Raw genomic sequence first — 11,972 nt, forward strand, 5'->3', positions numbered from 1 at the left:
AAGACTGTCAATAGATTACAAATGTAAATTAATTTAAACAATATACCAGTTAATTATTAAATTAATCATAATTAATTGTATAAATTGATTTAGCTGAGAAAGGCCCCCAAATAAAGATAATTCAATATAACGAATTCTTTGAAGATAGTGCCGTCAGTTAATTTAAAATATTTAATCGCAATGAATCACATAGTTATTTGTAATTAATCGCAATTAATCGCAGATTTTGAAAGTACTGAAATTAAAAATCATGTTTACTACATTTCCTGTGAAAATTCATTTATTTCTATCTTAGAAAAGAAAACAATATGTAACAATATAATGCTGTATTTATTTAAAAAAATAAAAATGTTCCCTTTTTCTGGCCAATGTGTAACGCCCAATTCCCAATGCGCTCTAAGTCCTCATGGTGGCGTAGTGACTCACCTCAATCCGGGTGGCGGTGGACGAATCTCAGTCGCCTCCGCGTTTGAGACCGTCAATCCGCGCATCTTATCATGTGACTTGTTGAGCGCGTTACCATAGAGACGTAGGTCATGTGGAGGTTTCACGCTATTCTCCACAGCATCCACGCACAACTCCCGAGAGCGATAACCACATTATAGTGACCACGAGGAGGTTACCCCATGTGACTCTACCCTCCCTAGCAACCGGCCAATTTGGTTGCTTAGGAACCCTGGCTGGAGTCACTCACCACACGCCCTGGATTCAAACTCACGACTCCAGAGTTGGTATTTACCTTGGCCATTGATATTAATAATGCCTTTAAAGAATTCTGAACTCTATAGTTCCACATCTTCATCTACTGATGAAGATATTAGAAACTTTGTGGAACCATTAGAACTTCCTAAACTGACGTCTGAGCAAAATAATCCTCTTGATTCTGTAGGTAACCTTGGAGGAGCTTGGTGAGGTAATTAAGGCCTTGCCTACATGCAAGGCTCCAGGGCCAGACGGCTTTGCCGCTTAATTCTTTAGATCTTATGCTACAGAACCGGCTCGACTTTTGTTAGAAGTTTATAGAGAATCATTAAAGAATGGAAAGCTTCTCCCAACTGTGTCACAAGCCCGGCTCAGTCTGATTCTTAAAAAAGACAAAGATCCAAGCGAGTGTAAGATTTATCATCCAATTTCCCTGATCAAGCTAGACATAAAAATATTGTCAAAAATTCTATCTAACCAATTAAGAAAATGTTCTATTGTTAATAAACTATAAATTAAATTAAAGATAATGTTAAATGGCTAAAAGTACAAATTGGTGGCGTAGTGGGCTAAAGCATGTAACTGGTAATCAGGAGGTTGCTGGTTTGATCCCCACAGTCACCACCATTGTGTCCTTGAGTAAGACACTTAACTCCAGGTTGCTCCGGGGGGATTGTCCCTGTAATAAGTGCTCTGTATAATACATTGGTACTCAGAAGGTTGCTGGTTTGATCCCCACAGCCACCACCATTGTGTCCTTGAGTAAGGCACTTAACTCCAGGTTGCTCCGGGGGGATTGTCCCTGTAATAAGTGCACTGTAAGTCGCTTTGGATAAAAGCGTCGGCCAAATGCATAAATGTAAACGTAAATGTAAATATAGGAATTGGTACTGAAATCGTAAAGATGTTCTATGAGATTGGTTGATGGGGTTTAGTTTTCTGAAAAGTATAAGGACAAATGTCATCTTCATTTGATGTTTTAACTCCCCTCTGTTCAAGCCCCAATGCTAAAAGCTTGATTTTTGTTGTAAAGTACATATTTATTGATCTGGAATGATCATTTGTCTTCCAGATTTCTCTGTTCCCTGGAGTCACACACCCCCTCTGTGGACTTCCTGGAAATGATGATGTTATCCGTCTGCGTCAACCACAACTGGTCCGAGAACGCAGAACAAATAGCTTCAACCAAGGCCTTTTCAGCTAGAGCACATATTTTCCTGTACATATCTATATATAATTGAGAACAATGCTTATTTTGTGTCAGAGAGATGTCATAAGAAATTTAATAAAGCTTTTAATACGGGCAAATACAGAGCAATACTTCCTCAATCAAATCAGGTCGCCGTTTGCTGGATTTGTATTGCAAAGTTGTATTTTTATTTAGTTTGGTGTCGTTTGTTGTACGGGATGTGTTCTCTTCAGGGTTTGTAACAAATAATTAATGCATTTACAATGTATGAATGAAAACTGCTTATTTAAGAAAAGATTTTATACCTTGAGATAAAAATGTGTACATTTCTTGCATCATTCTACAGTAAATAAATGATTATATTCACAGATATGCATGTTGTCCAGACTAAGTTATTCGGTTCACTTCAGAGGCTTAATCAGTGATAAAGCATGAAACATTCATACCAGAAGCTTTTTTATGTCTACAGCTGTGGCCAAAAGTATTGGCAGCGACATCAATGTTGTGTTTTGCACAGTTTCTATGATATACTGGAAAACAATTTATTGGCAAAAACATTCAATATATGCAAAGAGTCGATATTTACAGTGTTGACCCTTGTTCTCCATCACCTCTGCAATTCACTCTGGCATGCTGGATATCAGCTTCTGGGCCAAATCCTGACTGATGGAGATCCATACTTGCCTTATTAGTGCTCGGAGTTGATCACAATTTGTCCACTCGCCTTTTGAGAATTGACCACAGGTTCTCTATGGAGATCCGGGGAGTCGTCTGGCCACGGATCCAAAATGTCCCTGTAATGATCTCCGAGCCACTTCATTATCACTCTTGACTTGTGACATGGTGCTCCATCATGCTGGAAAATGCACGGATCATCACCAAATTGCTCCTGGATGGGAGAAGTTGCTCTTGCAGGACGTTTTTATTCCATGGGAGTGTATTTGTGCAGGATTGTGAGCGAGCCCACTCCCTGTGATGAAGAGCAACCCCACACATGGATGGTCTCAGGATGCTTCACTGTTGGCACAGGACTCATGGTAGCGTTTACCTTTTATTCTCCAGACTATCGGTTTCCCAGATGTCCCAAACAGTCGAAAGGGGAAATAACTTTGCACCAGTCTTCTGCTGTCCAATCCTTGTACATCCTGCAGAATTTCAGTCAGTCCATTGATGTTTTTCTTGGAGAGAAGTGGCTTCTTTGCTGCCCTTCTTGACACCAGGCCATTGCCCAAAAGTCTATGCCTCATTGTCCAGATGCCCTCACACCAACCTGCTGCCAATCTTAAGCTCTGCACTGGTGCTGACTAGAGTGCGGATCGGGCCGCATTTTTCTGTCCGAGCCCGGCCCGCGTCCAACAGGGCAGTAACCGAACCCGACACAGTTAAAAATCTCATTTGTTTTCTCATACACGCACGTGTTGCGCATTGTCACAGCAACATAAACAAATTTCCGCACACATGAAGATGGATGTTAGGGTAATATTTTACATTTATTTTAATCACAAAAATAAACATTTGCATCCAGTTAAACATTATAATAAGCTGATTTAAATTTCAAATGTTCAATGCCTTATCGCGCCAACGTGACCGAGCCCGACCCGAACCCGAACGTCATTTCAAAATATGTGTCCGAACCCGGCCTGGCCCGTCGGGTACCATCGGGTCCCTTCGGGCTCGGTTCAGGTATCCATCCTCTAGTGCTGACACGATTCTGTAGCGGACTCCTCAGGACGAGATGGTCCTGGCACTCGCTGGACACTCTGAGACATCCTCAAGCCGCCTTCACTGCAATTGGACCTCTCTCCTTGAATGGTAAATGGTCTGCACTTATATGGCACCTTTTTAACCTTAACTGTTTTCAAAGCACTTTACACTGTGACTCATTCACCCATTCACACACACACACACACACACACACCAATGATGGCAGAGCTGCATGTAAGGTGCCAGTCTGCCATTGGGAGCAACTTGGGGTTCAGTGTCTTGCCCAAGGACACTTCGGCATGTGGAGTCATGTGGGCCGGGAATCAAACCACCAAACCTGTGATTAGTGGCCGACCCGCTGTACCACTTGAGCCACAGCCGCCCAAGTTCTTGATGATCCGGTAAATGGTTCTTTCAGGTGCAATATTCTTTGCAGCAATTTCCTTGCATGTGAGGCCATTTTGATGCAAAGCGATGCTGCCTGCACGTCTTTCTTTAGAGGTATCCGTCGCTAACAAGAACACAACGACTACATCATTTATGAGTTGGCTGTTTTGTTTGGTCTCGCACGATGTTGTTCGCATAAATTCGTACGACTTATTCGGAGACGTTTATTAATTTATTAATATTACGCCCATACCCAAACCCCTTATCTAAACTTAACCAATCAATAGAGTCTGTAAACATGATAGGACGCTGTTGTGTGTGACTGAAGCAAGTAATTGATGCGTATTAAATGGAAACGATGTCCAGCGACATCATCTGCTGTAGTGAAAGTCATAGGGATTCAAACGATATATATCATACGAATGAGCCACATTTAGAAAATTTGTACAAATCCTGACGATTTCACCGTGAGAGTCTGTTGGATGTGTTGTCTGCTGTGACATTATGACAGCAGTTTTTTACATTTACATTTATGCATTTGACAGATGCTTTTATCCAAAGTGACTTACAGGGACAATCCCCCCGGAGCAACCTGGAGTTAAGTGCCTTACTCAAGGACACAATGGTGGTGACTGTGGGGATCGAACCAGCAACCTTCTGAGTACCAATGTATTATACAGTGCACTTATTACAGGGACAATCCCCCCGGAGCAACCTGGAGTTAAGTGCCTTACTCAAGGACACAATGGTGGTGGCTGTGGGGATCGAACCAGCAACCTTCTGATTACCAATGTATTATACAGTGCACTTATTACAGGGAGAATCCCCCCGGAGCAACCTGGAGTTAAGTGCCTTACTCAAGGACACAATGGTGGTGACTGTGGGGATCGAACCAGCAACCTTCTGAGTACCAATGTATTATACAGAGCACTTATTACAGGGACAATCCCCCCGGAGCAACCTGGAGTTAAGTGTCTTACTCAAGGACACAATGGTGGTGACTGTGGGGATCAAACCAGCAACCTTCTGATTACCAGTTTACCAGTTATGTGCTTTAGCCCACTACGACACCACCACTAAAAAAACTAACGATTTTGAACGTTAATAATAATAACAATATTTTTTATATAGTACATTTAAATGTAGCTTCTCGTGGTGTTTTATAAATTAAAACAACAACAATATACAAAGCAAAAAAAACTGAGTATATAAACATGCATATCAAAACATTCAAGTAAATCTATCCTGAAAAAACGATATTTGAAGACACAAACGTCTCATGTAATATCTGCTGGATGCGAGTCACTGTCAGTAAATCATTGTTAGTCTGACTTCCTGAAGAAGCCCGTTTGAAAACAGTATTTTTTCAATTTTATTTGTTGACACTTCTGGTGCAGAAATGACACGCCGCTTCCTTTCTTGAGGAATGATTCGAAGTTACTAAGCATGAAATGACACTGGAAATCATAATTACACACGCTTATTAATGGTGTCATATCTGATTAATATCCTGACTGACTGAGGCTGATTTAAGAGGGAACGAATGAACAAATCACAGTTTGGTAATGAATCACATTTCATGCGCTTTAATACTCCTGCTTATTTACAAACGAGAGTGATTATATTCGGCTTCTTCCTGAGCGAACTGATTTGCATTACTGATGTGCTGTCAAAATGAAAGCTAGATCGATTGAAGATTCCCTCTTCTCAAATAAACAGAACTAATTATGAAAGAGTGAATAATCCTGTTGATCTCTTTAATCTCTATTGGTTTGTGATGATCGATAACTCAACGCTCGACCCTGAAACATAACAGGAGTGGTGGTGGCGTAGTGGTCTAAAGCACATAACTGGTAATCAGAAGGTTGCTGGTTCGATCCCCACAGTCACCACCATTGTGTCCTTGAGTAAGACACTTAACTCCAGGTTGCTCCGGGGGGATTGTCCCTGTAATAAGTGCTCTGTATAATACATTGGTACTCAGAAGGTTGCTGGTTTTATACCCACAGTCACCACCATTGTGTCCTTGAGTAAGACACTTAACTCCAGGTTGCTCCGGGGGGATTGTCCCTGTAATAAGTGCTCTGTATAATACATTGGTACTCAGAAGGTTGCTGGTTCGATCCCCACAGTCACCACCATTGTGTCCTTGAGTAAGGCACTTAACTCCAGGTTGCTCCGGGGGGATTGTCCCTGTAATAAGTGCTCTGTATAATACATTGGTACTCAGAAGGTTGCTGGTTCGATCCCCACAGTCACCACCATTGTGTCCTTGAGTAAGACACTTAACTCCAGGTTGCTCTGGGGGGATTGTCCCTGTAATAAGTGCTCTGTAAGTTGCTTTCGATAAAAGTGTCTGCCAAATGCATAAATGTAAATGTGGGGCAGTGGTGACTCAGTGGTTGAGGCTCAGGGTTACTGACCAGAAGGTCGGGGGTTCAAGCCCCAGCACCACCAAGATGCCACTGTTGCGTCCTTGAGGAAGGCCCTTAACTCCAGGTTTCTCTGGGGGGATTGTCCCTGTAATAAGGGCTCTGTAAGTGGGTATTTGGGGTTTAGCTCACACCTCTGTGGATACATATGGGACCATCCTTTGATCAAATAAAAACAAATACACTATATTAAAAGTTAACATGATACATTTCAATACATTTCAATATTTCTGTAATTAAAACTAAGAGGTCCCATTAACTTTTGTCAGCTTCAGATACACTCAGTGGGCCTCATTCTGGAAGAGGTATTAGGGAGGTCTGCAGGGGGTGTCTGTGTGGGTCCTAATGCCCACGGGGACACTATACTGTAAAAAAGGCACCGTCTTTCGGATGAGACGTTAAACTGAGGTCCTGACCCTCTGTGGTCATTAAAAATCCCCAAAATGGCCAAATTGTCCCTGATCAATCATGACCTCCTAATAATCCCCATCCATGAATTGGCTACATCACTCTACTCTCTCCTCTCCACCAATAGCTGGTGTGTGGTGGGCATACTGGCGCACTATGGGTGTCGTAACGTTCAATCATGAGAGTTTTATAAATATAAGAGTAAATTGGACCTTCCTACAAACATTCCTCCTGATTCACAAACGCTTCGTACTCCCCAGATTAGTTAGTTAAACATGTGTGTGTTAGTCATTTACAAACTTTGAGTAAATAGTGGGCGTGTGCATGTTCATTCACAATTAGCATAATCCCACCCATGAAAACGCCATATAAGGAAGTCCCCAGACTCGCTAGTAAATGCTGTTTACGTCCTAAATTTAGAGCTTTTTCTATTTTTCCCCGTTGTGTACGCACCTGCACACGATGTGTTTATTTATAGGTTTAACAGCATTAGCATTGAGCTTCCGTTATCAACTGAACGTGATTTATCGAGGCTTATACTAACTTATGAAACCTGAATTATAGAGCTCATATCACATGAAGAAACTGTCAAACCAGTTACGTTAGAAGGGATTAATATCTTTGAGAAAATCATACGGCAACTGCATCTTTCCTTGAAGTTTTTCTGCCGGGAACACGATAAAGTAAAGACAGTAAAGAATAACGTTTCTAAGGGCCTGTTTACACTTGGTGGTTTGAAACGCATTCAAGGAAAAATGGGAAACATAACAGCTGTCACGAAGCGCTTGTGTTGCACTGTTAATAATAACAAAGCAAGAGATGAATGCATGTTGTAGGAGAGACAGAATTTTACCTCATTTATTTGATGCTGATGAAACTGAAACTAAACACTGACATGAGTGCAGATGATCGACGAGAAGCCCCGAGGGGTAAAACACACAGTACGCGCACTGGGCAAATTCACTTGGAATAAGATAATAAAGCACACATATTAAATTCACTGCCTGGTATTAGTATAATTACGCAAATGAACTTATTTGCATTTAGCGTGAGGATTGAAGATTGGATTTATATCCATTTGGTGGAGGCCAAGAAGCTTTTTTAAATATAATTTCATTTATTTTTTATTAATTAATACAATAAATAACTCAATAGACACATATAGACAAATAGAAGCAAAGGGTTAGCAATGTGATCAGTAAAATTGCATGAAGTGGCCAAGTGTAAAAACGCCCTAAATAATTAGATTTAAAAAATATATATTTTTAAGGTAAGTTTCACTCATTTATTTATTCATAAATTTTTTCATTACTTATTTAATTTGACTGCTATTAAAACTTAGTCGTGTCAGTTTGTCTGAAAGAACGCAACACGTTCTGATGTTTTACACGTGGAAGTCTGATGTATTGCAATCTGAAAGTTTACGTCAGAACGGCTTTACCAACAATTTACTCAAAAACGTGTTTCATGAATGAGGCCCATTGAGCAGAATCTGCTTTTTTTAACATGATTAAAAAAACAACTTTTTTTGTACCTTTTGGCCTTCCGTAGTTTGACGCACATGGTGGACAGTTCAAATGTTTTTTTTATCACTCATGGATTTGTGTGGAGTCTGTACTCCAGGTAGGGAATGAGGTATTGCCCCAAGTACCTCGGGGTCTTGTTCACGAGTGAGGGGACAATGGAGCGGGAGGTTGGCCGGAGAATCGGGGCAGCGGGGGTGGTATTGCACTCACTCTATCGCACCGTTGTCACGAAATGAGAGCTGAGCCGGAAGGCAAAGCTCTCGATCTACCGGTCAATTTTCGTTCCTACCCTCACCTATGGTCATGAAGGCTGGGTCATGACCGAAAGAACTAGGTCACGAGTATAAGCGGCCGAAACGGGCTTCCTCAGAAGGGTGGGGGGCTTCTCCCTTAGAGATAGGGTGAGGAGCTCAGTCATCCGTGAGGAGCTCGGAGTAGAGCCGCTGCTCCTTTGCGTCGAAAGGAGTCAGTTGAGGTGGTTTGGGCATCTGGTAAACATCTCCACACTGGCCTGGGAACGCCTCGGGGTCCCCCAGTCAGAGATGGTTAATGTGGCTCGGCATAGGGAAGTTTGGGGCCCCCTGCTGGAGCAGCTGCCCCCGCGACCCGACTTCGGGTAAGCGGTTGAAGATGGATGGATGGATTTGTGTGGTGTTAATTTAGAAGTTAACAGGCTGTAAAAAAAGGTACTTGTAGTTTTTGTATTTTTTATTTCACCCCAATTTGGAATGCCCAAGTCCCAAGTGACACACAGGATGAACCGTCAATCCACGCATCTTATCACGTGACTTGTTGCGCACGTTACCGTGGAGACGTAGTGCGTGTGGAGGCTTCACGCTGTTCTCCGCGGCATCCACACACAACTCACCACACGCCCCACCGAGAGCTAGAACCACATTATAGTGACCACGAGGAGGTTACCCCATGTGACTCCACCCTCCCTAGCAACCGGGCCAATATGGTTGCTAAGGAGACCTGACTGGAGTCACTCAGCATGCCCTGGATTCAAACTCGCGACTCCTGGTGTGATAGTCAGCGTCAATACTCACTGAGATACCCAGAGCCAACGACAGAGTACTTGTATTAAAATGAATGGTAGAAATTGCAAAAAGGAAGTCCCGCCTTACAGAGCCAAACCCCTTGTAGATACAGACAGATATTGTATGTTCTGAGATCTGTGAGTTAGTGAATTTGCTCAGGTTTGTTTGTTCTCCAACACACCAAACACTACGTTAAGCCCAAAAATCTTCCAAAGCCTCCGTTTCTCTCACGTCACATCTGCTCAGAAAAGTCTTCTTAATCCAAGTGATCATCAGTTTCCCGCGAGCAAGTCTCTTTTACCTTCATAGAGCTGCAGTAAAACACTCAAGGCGAATCATCGGCGCAGTGCACGCAGGGTCTCGCTGTTTTCAGTTGATCCGCCGATTATTCACACGGGGATTGAGGTCAGTTAAGGTCAATCCTATCACTGGTCTCAGGTCATGCAGAGACAGGAAGTTCATCACTGAGGTCAACGGAGTGAATCGGTCATCCATCCAGAGGATTATTATGGAGCCGCTTCGACGACAGGGCGACAATTGATTTGTGAAATAGTTTTGAGTTCGTTCGCAATAAATGTGCCATGCTTTTACTATAGTAACCATATTTTAAGTTGTAAAAACATAGTAATAATACAGGACAATGTACTAAAACTATGGTCATAAAAATCATAATTTTGTGGTTATTATGGTTAATAAAACAATATTACTACAGTACATCCTCAAATATTTGAGAGTTTGACCCTGAGAACTTCCTCTTCTCGCTCTATAAATATGAACTGAAATCTATCACAGTATAAATACAACATGAATCAAATATTCTTTATTCAATAAACATTTATAATATGTATTTTATGCACCAAACACTAAACTGACAATTAAAAAAGATAAATTGTAAAAGTGTTTTCGCTGGATCTCATGAACTTATGGTGATGACATCATCATCATCATCATCATCATCATAGCTTGTGATGTAAAATAATGAGATCTTTATAATGACAGAGCGGCTGCATATATGAAAATACACAGAATTATTAGTTCACACTTTAAATATCTCTTATAGAAAGTATATGTCAGAGGCTCTGTGATGTGTTTTGTGGTGTGCATGAATGTAATGTAATGAAGATTGAGAAATATTCCTCAAAAGTCTGTTTTATCATATTTAAAACATGCATTTTCAATATAATAATATACAATATTTGAATCAAGCACAAGTTGCTTATATTCAGCAAATACTCATTTTAATATATCAGTAACAATATAATCATTACTGTTATTTTTATCCCAACATAAGAGTCACTTTCCACACAAGCATTTTAAATAGATCGATATAAACATTGAAGCCATTTTTCACTAATAACCACTAGATGGCGCCATAAACATGTGAAACTGACATGCTTGTCAGCTTGTACAGAGAGTGAAACAGGATCCGGTTAATAAACGCTGTAAAATATTAAGGTAATCATTGTTAAAGATGGAAATCATGTTAGTTAGTTTCCGTTTATCACAATAGGACCATTAAATTATTTTCAATAATCTCACAAAAACCATGTCACCATGTGCAACTTCTAATATGAACAACTGGCCATTTATGAAGAATTATTCCAGATGCTTCTTCATTTTTTCCTGTCTCTAATCAAACTATTTCTAACTGAAGATCTTTTCTAGGGAAAATACCCCCAAACTAACCCTTCCATCCTGTTATTCTCCCTTCAACTAACCAATGCCATTTCCTTAATGACATCATCCTCCAGGAAGTGACATCACTGCTGGTGGGAATACAAACATCAGCTTTAATTGTGTTGCTTTTCTAAACCTCTAAAACTTCAGTCTTCAATCAGTATAGCAGGAACTTTGTTCACTTTTCATTGATTTTATTCGTATTTATATTCCTGAGATGCTTCGTTCTTTAGTTTTTCAGTCGGTTTATTCATTGTGAGAGTATTAATAATCTTATATGTGTGATTAAGGTTGTGAAACATGTAAACACGCACTGAGCGATCAGTGTTGACAAATGAAATGAATGACCAGCTTTGATTTATCTGAAAACATTCATCATTCTCACTAATGGGTTTTTGTTGCAGCTCCTGCGAGGCATCACCTGATGTTGCCGAAAATGACACGATCAATCAGAACTGACAAACATGCATTTACTGCGACACTTCTGCAATGTTTTATATTTGTCTTCAAGGAAAAACAGCAACTTTACTCTCTCATTAAAGCAAAAGCCAGACATTCACTTTAATGCCTAATTATGAATCATTCATAAATGATAGATTTTACACATGTAAACGACCATTACTACATTATTCAATGCTTAACAGATCATTTATTGTATCATTTAAATAGTAATGAATATTAATGTATATTCATTCACACGAGGTACAGATCTGTTAAGAAAATCTTATGATGCATCTCTAACATGGAATCTTACAGGAATCATGTAAAACCAGAACAAATCCATTTAAAACACATTTAGTATTACTGAACCATGAGAACACAGCAAAACATGTCCAAATCAAATCTAAGATAGAAACGAATCATCTTTGGGTTATTTCTGCACTTTTAAAACACTTTCCTACCCATT

At 40.5% G+C, this 11,972-nt stretch overlaps 1 protein-coding gene and 1 long non-coding RNA gene across 3 annotated transcripts in view; both read left to right on the forward strand.

Annotated features, from left to right (window-relative positions):
* mbd2 (methyl-CpG binding domain protein 2) overlaps positions 1-2,255 on the forward strand; it is a 55,112-nt gene extending 52,857 nt beyond the window's left edge. The window contains exon 7 of the mRNA XM_052100902.1: positions 1,775-2,255. The gene's annotated coding sequence lies outside the window, so the exon portion shown is untranslated. The remainder of the gene's footprint in view (positions 1-1,774) is intronic.
* A 3,665-nt stretch (positions 2,256-5,920) lies between these two features.
* Positions 5,921-11,972, forward strand: part of LOC127625735 (uncharacterized) — a 27,469-nt gene continuing 21,417 nt past the window's right edge. For both annotated transcript variants that reach the window (XR_007968355.1, XR_007968356.1), the window contains exon 1: positions 5,921-6,277. This is a non-coding gene — a long non-coding RNA (uncharacterized LOC127625735). The remainder of the gene's footprint in view (positions 6,278-11,972) is intronic.

The sequence above is a fragment of the Xyrauchen texanus genome, chromosome 3 (assembly GCF_025860055.1).
Source record: "Xyrauchen texanus isolate HMW12.3.18 chromosome 3, RBS_HiC_50CHRs, whole genome shotgun sequence".
Classification (NCBI taxonomy): domain Eukaryota; kingdom Metazoa; phylum Chordata; class Actinopteri; order Cypriniformes; family Catostomidae; genus Xyrauchen; species Xyrauchen texanus.